The sequence below is a fragment of the Schistocerca serialis genome, chromosome 1 (genome assembly GCF_023864345.2).
Source record: "Schistocerca serialis cubense isolate TAMUIC-IGC-003099 chromosome 1, iqSchSeri2.2, whole genome shotgun sequence".
Lineage (NCBI taxonomy): Eukaryota > Metazoa > Arthropoda > Insecta > Orthoptera > Acrididae > Schistocerca > Schistocerca serialis.
Window position 1 is genome coordinate 958133324 of NC_064638.1, and position 15607 is coordinate 958148930.

Consider the following 15607-nt stretch of genomic DNA (forward strand, 5'->3'; position numbering starts at 1 on the left):
ATTACATTATATAAAGACGCAGAAATGTCATATCTTCAGGTAACAAAAGAAGGAAACAATTTATAGTACAATAGATGGAAATGGGAGGATATGCATTTCCGGCGTTACAACCACTGTCGTCCGACTAAAACAACGTCTGCGAGAAATTGGTACGTTCACAAAGAGGAGGGTTGACTGTGGTGCTCCACACGCCACTTTCTTAACTTTGTAGAGAGTTTCCTTCCTTACATAGAACAGAGCCCGACACAAGTACTCGAAACATGGTATTTGCCGTAGACTCCTGTAGAGCATACTGCTCTTCACTGTGTGATCTGATCTTCATATTTCTTTTACTTTCAAACGGTACATTTCCTTCCATGAATTCCTTATCACAACTTTATCTACTAGGTTCCCACTACAGCCCTTGGAAGCCTATAATAGTAATTGTGAAACACCCAATATAAAGGTATGGACATAAAAATTGAGGGATTAATGTATAAATTGCGTAAGCTGTGCTTAAACTGCCCCTCTTCCCTCACCCCCACCCCTTCCCACACAGACGCACACAAACGAAATGTCTATTCAAAGATTGTTCCGCGGAATAAAAGTAGTTGTCCACAAAATAATGATTAATGATTTCAGTTAGTTTATAAACGTATTCGTAACGTCCATCAGCACGTCTAACTCAGGTGGGCGGTGCTCAAATACACTCTAAGGAGAGAGAAAGAGGAAACGCACCACGACTGAATTATCCAAATGGGATGGAAATCGGTATAAGTTATGTACATGTGCATCGAACAAATGACTAAAGTTTCAGAAAAATATGGATGATTTACTCAAAAACTCAGAAAGTCAATAACACGTTGGATAGTTGTTGGATGTCCTGTGGGATATCACACCAAATTCTGACCTGCTTGTGCGTTGCATCGTCAAAATCCCGAGCTTGTTGGAGGGCTTTGCTCATAATACTCCAAGAGTTTTCACTTGGGAGGATCCGGAGACCATGCTGGCCAAGGTAGGATTTGGTATGCATTAAAACAAGCAGCAGGCATTCTCGCAGTATGCGATCGGGCATTATCTTGCTGAAATGTAAGTGTAATGGCTTGACCCGAATAGCCAGCCGCTGTGGTCGAGCGGTTCTAGGTTCTTCAGTCCGGAACCTCGCTGCTGCTACGGTCGCAGGTTCGAAACCTGCCTCGGGCATGGATGTGTGTTATGTCCTTAGGTTAGTTAGGTTTAAGTAGTTCTTAGTCTAGGGAACTGATGATCTCAGATGTTAAGTCCCATAGTGCTTAGAGCCATTTGAACCATCTTGACCCGAATGTCACCTGCCACACAGCCCCGATAACCAGGAGAGATGGTCGGGGGTGGTATTTCTTTTCATAGCAGGACCCCTTTGGTTGCCATCCGCCGCACCCTTTCAGCACAGCGGTATGTCGACGGTGACCGTTTAGTTGCTGCTCATGGAAAGCTGTCGTGGGCTTACATTTCAGCAATATAATTTCTCTTCCTCCTCCTCCTCCTCCTCCCACCCCACACCGTGAGAGTTTTACTGTTTTTCTGATTCCCAATCATACCTTGGCCAGCAAGATCGCCGGACCTCTCCCCAGTTGCGGGCAGGGCCCTCCAACCATCTCGGGATTTTGGCGATGTAACGCGCAAATTGGACATAATTTGGTACGATATCCCTCAGGAGAACATCCAAGAACTGCATCAATCAGTGGAAATCCGAATAACTGATTTCATAATGACCAGAGGTGGACCAACGCGTTATTGACTTGCTTCATTTGTGAAGCTCTGTCTCTTGAATATATCATCCAGTTTTTCTGGAATTGTAAACATTTGTTTTTCTGTGCATGTTCACCATTTCTACCGATATTCGTACCATTCTGATAATTTCTTTGTGGTGAGTCGTTTTTTTTAATTTTTTGCCCTTAGAGCGTACTTTGGAAGATTGTAGAGTAATCATGATGCAACCGAATTCAAAGAAGAATCGTGGAACTGAAATGGTGGAGTGGGAATGCTCTCTGACGAAGAACATTGCACTTGACTGTGAAGGATCTTTATAGCAAAATTAAAAAGGAACCAAAATTGACAGTATGACAGTTTAGAAATTGAGTTTTTATTGTGTCTCATTGTCTTAGTACATAAGCTGGAAGTATATTGGTATGTGCAGGTCGAAGGATGATTCGTATTCTCGGAGAACAAACAAATGAGAGGGCAGTTTAATTGAGAGGGCAAAGATAGTAAGCGAGGAGTAAATTGAGACGTAGCGGTCGAGTCAGCATTAAGTGTGGGTAATTCGAGGAATTGAATGAGGTACAGCGGGGCGGGCCCCGCTCTCCAATCACTTAGCAGCGGGCCTTCGTTAGGTGCCCCCGGTCGCTGTCCCCGTCCCGTCCTGTCCCTGGTAATCACTTAACGCCTCGCCTACCCACTTCATTGGAGCACTGGAGCACGCCTCCCGCAGCGCATTTGGTCATAAGGGTCGCATTGTGTCCTCGCTCCCTTTAAAGAATCATCCTATCACGACGGTCTCATCAGGGACTTTCCTTTTGAATCAGAAGTGTGACTAAGCGTTGCTTAGTTCAACAGCTCTGAAACAATATTACTGTATGATCATTAGAGGCCAGCTTACCGGTTTTTAGAAAGCTTTCCTGGCCGACGGCACTAAATCTTGGTCATGCGCTTGAGGTGAACCTGTGGAAATCTCTATGGTGCAAAAAAAAAAAAAAAGAAAAAAACTGTGGGATTGGACCATCAAGAAGTGGCAAAGCGCTAACCTATTACGTAATTCAACAAACTTAATTAAGGCCGCTTTTCGTTCAAAGAAAAGTGCTATCCTCAGAACTTTCTAGGTGTTATTGATTTAGAAGTTTTCTGAGTATCGTAACGCATCATAATGTAAAAAACTAAACTGAAGAAACCAAAGTTTCGGCGATCTTCTGGGTCTACTGATCAGTAGATGCGGAGAAGGCCACTGTAACCGTGGCCGAACCGTTGGTTTCTTCAGTACAGTTTGTTACGTTATGACGCATTACCTTACTCAGAAATCTTTTATGTCGACTGGCTCTGGCTGCGGAAGCCTATGCAATTATGTTTCTAAGTCTTAGTGAACTAGTACTCGCGTGTGACGCAAAAAGAAAATTTTCTTTGATTTCAAAGATTTGAAAAGCTTAAGGGACAATAACGTTTATAGTATTCAACAGTCACTGTGTTCTGGATATCATGAAGAAAGGAGGTCATATTTCCAACTTTGTGTAAGATAAGGCAATAGTTTTTCTTACTGCTGTAGGTAAATTCAAAGATACCCATTTCTGGATGTTTGAATAGACGTCATAGAAACTTGTTCCTTCTACTGGTACTTGGTTTCATACATTTCCCTCCTCGCATATTCTGTCTCAGTGTGAACCAAGCTTTTATCTGCAAAGGATAATGCTACTTTTGATCTATTATTGAGGTGTTTATGGGCTTCTAAATACGTTATATGTTCTTCTGTAACACCGCATTTCCAACGTTGTTTTCTTACCTTATTGCTGTTGCATGACATTCAGAGTACAGGTCTTCTTCGACAGATTGCATTCAACTTCCATAATCATGTGAAGACATCGAAAAAGATATGATTGTCGGAAGGACAGACTCAGCGTACAGGAAAGTCAAAACAACCTTTGGTGACATTAAAAGCAACGGTGGTAACATTAAGAGTGCAACGGGAATTCCACTGTTAAATGCAGAGGAGAGAGCAGATAGGTGGAAAGCATACATTGAAAGCCTCTACGAGGGTTAAGATTTGTCTGATGTGATAGAAGAAGAAACAGGAGTCGATTTAGAAGAGATAGGGGATCCAGTATTAGAATCGGAATTTAAAAGAGCTTTGGAGGACTTACTGTCAAATAAGGCAGAAGGGATAGATAACATTCCATCAGAATTTCTAAAATCATTGGGGGAAGTGGCAACAAAACAACTATTCACGTTGGTGTGTAGAATATATGAGTCTGGCGATATACAATCTGACTTTCGGAAAAGCATCATCCACACAATTCCTAAGACGGCAAGAAGTGACAAGTGCGAGGATTATCGCACAATCAGCTTAACAGCTCATGCATCGAAGCTGCTTACAACAATAATATACAGAAGAATGGAAAAGAAAATTGAGAATGCGCTAGGAGACGATCAGTTTGGCTTTAGGAAAAGTAAAGGGACGAGAGAGGCAATTCTGACGTTACGGCTAATAATGGAAGCAAGGCTAAAGAAAAATCAAGACACTTTCATAGGATTTGTCGACCTGGAAAAAGCGTTCGACAATATAAAATGGTGCAAGCTGTTAGAGATTCTGAAAAAAGTAGGGGTAAGCTATAGGGAGAGACGGGTCATATACAATATGTATAACAACCAAGAGGGAATAATAAGAGTGGACGATCAAGAACGAAGTGCTCGTGTTAAGAAGGGTGTAAGACAAGGCTGTAGCCTTTCGCCCCTACTCTTCAATCTGTACATCGAGGAAGCTATGATGGAAATAAAAGAAAGGTTCAGGAGTGGAATTAAAATACAAGGTGAAAGGATATCAATGATACGATTCGCTGATGACATTGCTATCCTGAGTGAAAGTGAAGAAGAATTAAATGATCTGCTGAACGGAATGAACAGTCTAATGAGTACACAGTATGATTTGAGAGTAAATCGGAGGAAGACGAAGGTAATAAGAAGTTGTAGAAATGAGAACAGCGAGAAACTTAACATCAGGATTGATGGTCACGAAGTCAATGAAGTTAAGGAATTCTGCTACCTAGGCAGTAAAATAACCAATGACGGACGGAGCAAGGAGGACATCAAAAGCAGACTCGCTATGGCAAAAAAGGCATTTCTGGCCAAGAGAAGTCTACTAATATCAAATATCGGCCTTAATTTGAGGAAGAAATTTCTGAGGATGTACGTCTGGAGTACAGCATTGTATGGTAGTGAAACATGGACTGTGGGAAAACCGGAACAGAAGAGAATCGAAGCATTTGAGATGTGGTGCTATAGACGAATGTTGAAAATTAGGTGGACTGATAAGGTAAGGAATGAGGAGGTTCTACGCAGAATCGGAGAGGAAAGGAATATGTGGAAAACACTGATAAGGAGAAGGGACAGGATGATAGGACATCTGCTAAGACATGAGGGAATGACTTCCATGGTACTAGAGGGAGCTGCAGAGGGCAAAAACTGTAGAGGAAGACAGAGATTGGAATACGTCAAGCAAATAATTGAGGACGTAGGTTGCAAGTGCTACTCTGAGATGAAGAGGTTAGCACAGGAAAGGAATTCGTGGTGGGGCGCATCAAACCAGTCAGTAGACTTACGACAAAAAAAAAAAAAAATATCACGAAAGCAAAATCTGACCGTCACCCTATACCGGATCCTTTACAAAGTGCGGTGTACTTCTCCTACATTCAAACCTTTAGTTAACAAATCGCTACACGAGAACTATGTGGTAGTGCGTCCCTCACAGAATGCAACATTTTTGCAACTTAATGTGTTCATAATCTTAGACAGTGGATTATCCTAAATTGCAGTCACACGGATGTCTCACTAATGGTACTAAGTACCACGGCCCTGTTAATGAAGGTATCTCGGTTTTGACACTGCTGAGAATATACGGTATTATGCTCCTAAGTTTCTTTATTACGTTATTCTCAGGCCTGCTTGTCTTGCGGAGTAATACGAGGGCTTCAGGGTTTTTGCTGCAATTTGTCCGTCGACGTCTGCCGCTTAGACTTTAATGTTCTTCATCCCTCGCATTTATACTCAGATAACGGCTCATACGCACAGTAAAATTCTTCGTGATCCCGCATCAAAATTATCTACTTGGTGCATATATTAGACAGAGATGTGAAGGAAGAAGGGAGTCAGCACTATCCACTTCCTCTCGGAGGTTTTCAGTGCATTATTCCTATTGCACATTAGCGAGTGTGGATTTGCGTGCCCTGCTCCTCGTTATTTCATCAATGAGTCGTGCAATTTGCCACTCTCTTTCTAACTTTGTCCACAATACAGTGAAGGTTATGACTGTGCATCACAAAAATGGTTCAAATGGCTCTGAGCACAATGGGACTTAACATCTGTGGTCATCAGTCCCCTAGAACTTAGAACTACTTAAACCTAACTAACCTAAGGACATCACACACATCAGTGCCCGAGGCAGGATTCGAACCTGCGACCGTAGCAGTTGCGCGGTTCCGGACTGAGCGCCTAGAGCCGCGAGACCACCGCAGCCAGCGACTGTGCATCACAGTTGTGAATAATGTAAGGAGTCGGTAAGTTACGAAATTTAAATCTAAGAAGTGAAAGACTTTGACTCACTACCTGAAGTAGCTGTAACCTTTTTTTTATCTTATATATGTTTTAAAGCATTAAGTGAGATTTATTCGGACGTCGATCCTGCTTTCCTTGCATGATAAATATGGAGCAGCACGGGAAGTGATTTTAATGTGGCATAATTGGAAGCGCCTTCATTTCGAAAGCGGTTTCATATTAGTCAGTGTCAAAGACATCCTTTGAACTTCACAAAGCGGAAGCGCAGGGGGACGTATTACGTTGCGGAGAATACGCGCCTGTTTATAAATGCTGCCTTGCTTCACAACGCTCTTGCCCACTGCCATATATCATTGGCGCTCGGAGGCCGGTGTTAGCGCTGCCTTCCCACTCTGTCACGCCGCTGTTGTAGAGAGAGTCCACATGCAGTGCAGTGCTATTGTACTGTCAGACAGCTGGTCTCTACTTCGTGGCCGCAGTACGGTCCCCGTCATGTCGCTTGGCAATATTAGGTTCATTCAAGACTTCAGCTTGCAAGCCGTGTGGCCTAACATAAAATGATTAAATACGTTTTATCTCCAAAAAACACGGCACAGTAGTGGACGTTTATGTTGCAAACTTTTAGAGGTGTGACATGATCCTACTGTCTTTTATATTTTTCGAGACGTTACAGCAGCATTATTACTTTTGCGAAACCGACCGACAAGGAATAATTGGTACCTATAGTTACCATATCACTAAACCTATATTATGCGCAGATATTGTAGGCAAAAGACGATCTCCCACTGTCCGTTTATTTGAACGACAAAAGCTGGATAATATTATGCCCATAATACAGTTCGTTAGACGGAGGTGTTAACAGGAGGGACTGCTGTAAAATGACGAAGTTTTTACACATTCAAGCAGGCATTTCCATGTAGTTGACCTTCAACTTTCATAGCTTGCGGCAATGATTAGCTCAGAAGCAGTCAGAGCAGCAGAGTTATACATTTGTAATCACTGACAAAGACTGCAATATGCAAAACAGCTATCGAGGAAAATAGGTGTGGAAGACACGAGTACAATTAAAGACTAGAAGAATAAAGAAAGATGTCGAGAAGATATCAATCCATTCGAACAACGAATGGTCTAAAAAAAGCCCCTGTTAGATGAGGTCAATATAGTGCAGGACAATAAGCTGCGAATCTGGGTCTCACGGGAGACGTGCCAGCGATAAGTCCCTGCGGTCGCACTATCCTCTGTGTCTTCGGTGGCTCAGATGGATAGAGTGACTGCCATGTAAGCAGGAGATCCCGAGTTCGTGTCCCGGTCGGGGCACACATTTTCAACTGTTCCCGTTGTATCAACGCCTTTATGCAGCTAGGAGTATTCATTTCATTGTAATTTCATTGTAAAATAACTCATTATCAGACTCATTGGTTCTAAAATATTTCAAGTGGCTCTCAGCACTATGGGACTTAACATCTGCGGTCATCAGTCCGCTAGACTTAGAACTACTTAAGCCTAACTAACCTAAGGACATCACACACATCCATGCCCGAGGCAGGATTCGAACCTGCGACCGTAGCAGCCGCGTGGTTCCGGACTGAAGCGCCTAGAACCCCTCGGACACCGCGGCCGGCGGCTTCATTGGGATGTGGGTGGTGAGGCAATATGTATGTCTCTTATGGAAGTGTGTTGTTAACAGATACACCAAATTTACCAGAAGTCGCGGTATCAATCAAAAAGGCAAAAATCATTTACCAGTGTCGTTGGGGAAAATAAGGTTCGTCGATGTGCGACTGCTGCAAAAGCCTTGCTCAGGTATACCGTATTTTAGTCAGTCATCAAGATAGGGGAGAAAATCTTAGCTTGTCAGACCAAAAAATCGTTTTCCACTAACGAACTGTCGAAGTGCTATGCTATTTTAGGCAGGGGAATTTCCAGCAATGGAACCCCCTTGAGGTAATAATGACCCATTGAAAAGGAAATGGTGATCATAGATATATTGTCTTGCTGGCTATAGTTGTAAGTGACGAGTTGCTCCACACTCCTGTAGCTGTCTGCCAAACGTTTTACTGCTGCCGACAGATGTATTGTTTCCGTAAATTGGTACGCATGATACGAACAGCGACTCGTGAACACACAAGCTGTACAGACATTTGGCTTATCAAGACATCAAGCTCCTAAATGTCTCCTTCAATTAATCACCGACGAAGATTTCCGTCAGACTACCTATTCACTCAATAATCGAGCCGCCGTGCCATGCTTTTTCACGTCCCCACTGCAAAAAAATGGTTCAAATGGCTCTGAGCACTATGGGACTTAACTGCTGTGGTCATCTGTCCCCTAGAACTTAGAACTACTTAAACCTAACTAACCTAAGGACATCACACACATCCATGCCCGAGGCAGGATTCGAACCTGCGACCGTAGCAGTCGCGCGGTTCGTCCCCAATGCAGCGAGAGAGTGTGCACAATGGTTCCGACGATGCATTCATATTCCAGTGCAACGGGATTCGAATCTCCAACCAGTAAGTGCGATATAGGTTCTGGGTGCTGTTGGAGGGTACGAAACAAAGGATGACTTTCTTCGCCATTACTCGTACTGTTCGAGGTTGCGCTACGTCCATGAACTTACGTTTTACACAGTTACGTTTCCGCCTGTAACATGAAACAGCCGGGCGCTGTGGCCGAGCGGTTCTAGGCGCTTCAGTCCGGAACCGCGCTGCTGCTACGACCACAGGTCGAATCCTGCCTCGGGCATGGATGTGTGTGATGTCTTTAGGTTAGTTGGGTTTAAAGAGTTCCAAGTCTAGGGGACTGATGACCTCAGATGTTAAGTCCCATAGTGCTTAGAGCCATTTGAACCATTTCGAACCATGAAACTTCAGAGTTGAGACGTTGCGCGAATTTTTCTTTGATAGTTCATTATGAATGTTAAAGTTAAAACTCCAAGTGTTTGCATGGTAATTGAGTCGTCACAGTGAATATTATCTACCTCTAAGCATGCAAGCAGGATTCACGTATGTATAGACTCACTTAAGCAAATGGAGATAGATAGTACATAATCTTTACTAACTAAACATGCATCTTATTGCAGTATAAAGTGTTTCACTTTTTAAATATCGGCCGGCCGAAGTGGCCGTGCGGCTAAAGGCGCTGCAGTCTGGAACCGCAAGACCGCTACGGTCGCAGGTTCGAATCCTGCCTCGGGCATGGATGTTTGTGATGTCCTTAGGTTAGTTAGGTTTAACTAGTTCTAAGTTCTAGGGGACTAATGACCTTAGCAGTTGAGTTCCATAGTGCTCAGAGCCATTTGAACCATTTTTTTAAATATCAAAACACGTTTCGTCATGGTTTTACCGTTTTCAGTCGACGTAATATGTAATATTTACATTAAGGGTATAATCTACTGGAAATAACGAAAGTGCCGCAATGTGCCTGGATGCCAAGAAAAAAAAAAAAAGAAGTCATGCGAGAAGTCGACTGTCAACTAATTACTTACTACTCCACAAGCTCGGGGAAAACATGGGTACAAAAGTTCATGTTGATACTTGTACTTAATCATCAGCGGACTATTATCAACGATTTTGTAAAATAATGTCAGCAGACAGCCTGCATTTACAAATGAATACAGTTCCAATATTCGACGGGTAAATTAGAACATTAAATAATCACGTTGATGTTCTCACGTGCTCCTTGGATATCACGCCTGGGAGGTCGGTCGTGTTCACATACTGGCCACCGTCCAATTACACGAAAGGCAGCAGCCGGTAGGGCGGGAAGCCACGCGGTACGTGTTCCCACGCAGCGAGTGCTGGCGCCAACTAGCTTTCCCAGCGTATTGAATATTACAACTGCGTCGCTAAATTTGTTCTGCTAATTCACGTCGCTATGAATTTGCACACTTACTGTTATCTTACATTAAACAATTTTTAAAATATCATACTTCAGTTTACGTACAGGGTGAATCACTTAACTCTTGCACCGCAAATATTGCGGAATTGGAAAGTGCTATTGATGTGCGGTTTTCACAGAACGAATTGGTTGTCAGGCGCCCGTATTATTGGTCAATTAACAGATTGTAATAATAATTAGTAAGTGTATTTTTTGTGTAAACATACACCTTTCTAAACGTAACAATATCTTTTTATATTAACTAACTTAAGGTGGGGTAAATTAGAATGTCACTGGTGACTGTTTCAGCATTCTAGTGCGAGTCGTTTACGATGTATCGTATTTCCATACCGACAGTTGTACAATACCTGTGGTAGAACACACTAAAGAACAACACAAGTATATACACTTGTTATGTAGATTCCGACTAGTAACGAGACAACTGATCATACAGGTTGTGTGCAAAGTGACCGCCGGCAGCGCCAATACACTGTTCCAGTCTGGTGTGGAGCAAATGCTGCACACGTACCAGCATTTCAGCGGAGATGTTAGAGCAGGCTGCAGTAATATCTCGTTGCATATCATCGGGTTTAGTTGATATGTCCTTGTAGACAGTGTCTTTCAGATTTCTGCACAGAAAAAAGTCTACAGGGGTCAAATCCGGAGAACGGGCTGGCCAAAGTACATGTCCTCTGCGTCCAATCTAATGATTTGGAAACGATTCGTGAAGACATGCTGCAGTGCTTCGAACACTATGGGCTGGTCGACCATCACGTTGCTCCGACAGGTTCCTCCTAGTTTGCAGAGAAACATTTTCTTGCATCCCTGTGATAGGAGGCTGCGATACTTGTGCGTGTTCAGTGTTCCGTCTATGAAAAACGGTGCAACGAGCTGATCGTTCACTATCCCACACCTTATGTTTACGCTTCATGGACACTGACATTCCACCTGACGAAGCCAGCGGAGATTGTCAACAGACCAATAGTGCATGTTTCGACGGTTTACCTGGCCATCATTGGTAGATGTGGCGTCATCACTAAACAATATACATGATACATCTGGAGTAGCCTGTCTTAATACCCATGTAAGAAGTTAATACGATTCTCATAATCATTTCTATGCAGCTCTTGATTTAGAGAGATGTGATAGGGATGGAACCTACGTCGTTGGAGAATAGGTGGGACACTTGCTTGACTGATGCCACTTCCTCATGCTATCGCACGGGGACTAACGTGCGCATCAACTGCAACAGCAGCAAGAACATTAATTTCTCCCCTCTTCTGTCGTCACTTGTTTCCTTCTGTTACGTTGTATAGGTATTACACTACCACTTTCACGTAACTGGTTGAAGAGGTTGATAAATAACAGCCGAGATGGTTGACGTCTAAGACAGGAGACACGCCAGAAAGAAAGAGATACAGGAAGCTGAGCCAGTCCCAGCAAATGTTTTTAAAATAAAAACATAGCGAAAAGATTACACATCTTATTTCTATTAAAGACGTTTATAATATTATCTTGGAGCTCGGGAAACTGTGGATACTGTTTCATAATGTTTTGTTGTAATGTGTTCATGCCGCGAAATATTTCCAAAGCTGCAACTTCAAAATCGATGAACTCATCTCGTAAAGAACTTCCAGTTATTCTCATACTAGTTTTCCAGGATGCCTGAATGCGGCAAGGATGAAATGTGTGCGATGAAACGACACAGTTTCGTATCGGTGCTCGAAATTTTCTCTGTTCATTTCTGTTTTTTAAGTGGGTGATGGGATATGGCGCGGTTGGGTTTTAACAACTAGACTTGTCCAGCTATAGCCTTACCAGCAGTCTAAGTTTGGTTTAAATGTTGTCTCCTTCGTACTTGCATTATATAGGGCGTACCACAATTAATAGTGAAACCTGGCATAAGTGTAAGAATGCAATAGATCAAAAACGTTCCAGCAAACATGCTCATTTGCGAGATAACTGCAAATGTCTGGTTACGAGCCGCCACTGATTTCATTATCAAGTATTACCTAATTAGTATGAATGTATTTGAAATGTAAACTTTTCAGTTAAGTCCCCATCTAAGCAAGCTCAAATTTCGCCTATGACCTACCTTAACAAGAAATATGAGAACAGTAAAATTTAAGCATGTTACATGTTACGATGTACTGTGTACTCGTACCTGTTAAAGGAGGATTTCCATGTGTCGTCCTATCATTTGCATGCAATAACTGCACTCAGTTGTGTATTCTTTCAGTCACCCCAGATCATTTCGTAAAGCCCGAAAGTACACTACAGATAACTCCATAGTTCTTCAACCGTATCACCGGAAATGCTGTACGCATAAATTATGGGATCGAGATGGCATATTTCACAGATCAGGTGACCTTGGAGGCCATGGTCAACCTGTTCATCTTGAACCACATTGGCGCGTTAGATGTCGATAGGTCCTCCATCATGCATGTACCATATTTCCCAACCATGGATGACATACGAACCCTGTTAGAGGGGACTTCAAAAAAAATTTAAATTTCAAATTCATTTGGAGCTAATATTTCGTACAGATACTGAAATCAGTGGCTGTTCACTACAATACATTTGCAAATATCTCGCAAACGGTTCATTTTCGAACCCATGTTTACTGCAACGTTGTGTGTCTATTGCCTTCAGTTTCCTCTACTAATTACGATACTAAATGGTTCAAATGGCTCTGAGCACTATGGGACTTAACTTCTGAGGTCATCAGTCCCCTAGAACTTAGAACTACTTGAACCTAACTAACCTAAGGACATCACACACATCCATGCCCGAGGAAGGGTTCGACCCTGCGACCGTAGCGGTCGTACGGCTCCAGACTGTAGCGCCTAGAACCGTAATTACGATACTGTCTCTATACTGCACAGATATATTATTCTCTTAGTATACCCTATTTTGTAACTTCCTGTGCTAAGAAAACAAGGCCAATGGACGACTAAGTCATATTGTAATACAATATCCTTTAAGGATATTGTACTAACAAAATGTTTTCAGACGCACAATTTTCTAATGCAATCTTCTTTATGCAACCCACACATGCCGTTTCATCACTCTAGGGAACATCTAGCACCAAATCTGGTCGCAGAGTCGGCAGATGCATAAAATCGACAATTCTCATCTCCGTCAAGAAATGAATATATATTTAGGTACTGTTCTGAAACTAGTATCTGGTAGTAAATGTTGACATTATGCTGGAAGTCTGATGTTTAGTGATATTAACTCGAAACGTTTCGCTGTTTGAATGAATTCTAGTTCATCTTGTGTTGTCTCGTAGAGATATTTATACGAGGGAGTGCTAAAAAGCAATGACCGCGAATTTTTTATGTGAAAACTCCTAAAACTTTTATAATAAAACAAACAGTATTAGCATTCTACATTCTTATTTTCCATGTTTACATATTTGCAGCCCTCTCCTGTTAGTGGCCACTGAACTGTAGCGTGTAACATGGCGTTGTGTAACGTAACTACGTCGGTGCGTGAGAAACAGCCCGCTGTAATCGAGTTTCAGATTTGAAGAGTTTGTCCACACACGGAGCACCCTCTGCTTCAGAAAGACAATGCTGTCATCGATCATCCTTCGTACACTCCCGACTTGGCCCCATCCGATTTTCATCTGTATCCAAAAGTTAAAGTAACCTTTGAGGGCTTCAAATTGATAGTGATGAAGCGGGGCAAGCAGGGGTGAGGTTGTGGCTCCGTCAACAAAGTTAAACTTTCTACGGCAGTGATCGCATACCGCCCAAATCAAGTAATCGCGCGGCAGTCGGTTTTCAGCCTTATTTTATTATGATACGCATTTATCAACTAACAGCCAAATCCAAAGACGATAACTGACGTTTAGAGCTTCTTAAGAGTGTAGTTTTCCTGCTCAGTAACAAATAGAAATACTTACGGAGACACTAGTATTTAAATATGTGATTGATTTTGATTGACGTAGGTGAATCCGTCGAAGTAAAGTTGGCCGTTTATCTCAGGAGCAGAGGGGTAAGCACTGCGGCCCCAGGGGCTGTCAGAGGGGGGGAGTGTCCTGTGGTTTGTCTTCACTCACGGACTTCCGCGACGCATACCAATCAGCTGCTATGGTATATATTTTAAAACAGTCGTAGCACAGATTCGAGCTGTTATCTTCAAAAGAGGTATTTATTTTTAGTAATAAATATGAAATTAATTTAAGCATGTTGTAATACAATCCAGTGAGTGTAAGAAAAAATGACTTTCGAAACATTTAATAAACATTTATGATTGCAACTCATATTGGATTTCAATAGAAGTGCAGTTAAGGCACACAGAAACTACAGACATTGGCTGCGACCGGGAACTGGTTGTAATCAATGGGGACAGTTGAAAATTTGTGCCGGGCCGGGATTCGAATCTGGGTCTCCTGCTTGCTAGGCAGATGCTCTGACCACTAAGCGACCCGGACACATTGGTCACTGCAAATGCACGAACTACCCTACCATGCCTCCTGTTAGACTCAAATTCTCAACTTATCCACACACTACTAATGTAGTGTTCTTTGCCCATTATCCTTATTACTCATGGATGTTCGTCGATTTCCGTAAGAGTTTGAGCCTGGTTGGCGTCTGCACTGAAGAGATCATTAGTCGCCTCAGCTTAATTACATAAAGTACAATTACTGTTCGGCCATGCCGCAGTGGATAAACCGGTTCCCGTGAGATCACCGAAGTTAAGCGCTGTCGGGCGTGGTCGGCACTTGGATGGGTGACCATCCAGACCACCATGCGCTGTTACCTTTTTTCGGGGTGCACTCAGCCTCTTGATGCCAATTGAGGAGCTACTCGACCGAGTAGTAGCGGCTTCGGTCAAGAATACCATCATAACGACCGGGAGAGCGGTGTGCTGACCCCACGCCCCTCCTATCCGCATCGTCCACTGAGGATGACACGGCGGTCGGATGGTCCCGGTAGGCCACTCGTGGCCTGAAGACGGAGTACAATTACTGTTATTAATCAGTTTGTAAGTAGGCTGTTTAGGTTTTAATGTTGGTAACGCCACGTAGCGCTCTATATGAAAATCACTGACTGTGTTGTATGAAGTCTGGCTGGTTTGCATTGTTGGAATATTTGTCATTGTAGTGTTGGGCAGTTGGATGTGAACAGCGCGTAGCGTTGCGCAGTTGCAGGTGAGCCGCCAGCAGTGGTGGATGTGGGGAGAGAGATGGCAGAATTTTGAGAGGGGACGTTCTGGACGTTTGTCCATCAGAAAATTTCTAATACTGTATATCATGAACTTATATATATATATATATATATATATATATATATATATATATATATATATATATATATATATATATATATATATATATATATATATCATATATATATATATATATATGATGACTTTTGAATATTATTAAGGTAAATAATACGTTGTTTGTTCTCTATCAAAATCTTTCATTTGCTAACTATGCCTA

General features: G+C 42.5%; 1 non-coding gene across 1 annotated transcript; it reads right to left on the bottom strand.

The window, feature by feature from the left end:
* Positions 1–14520: 14520 nt before the first annotated feature.
* Positions 14521–14593, bottom strand: Trnaa-agc (transfer RNA alanine (anticodon AGC)). The gene has a single exon. It is a non-coding gene; the product is annotated as a tRNA-Ala (tRNA).
* Positions 14594–15607: the final 1014 nt, after the last annotated feature.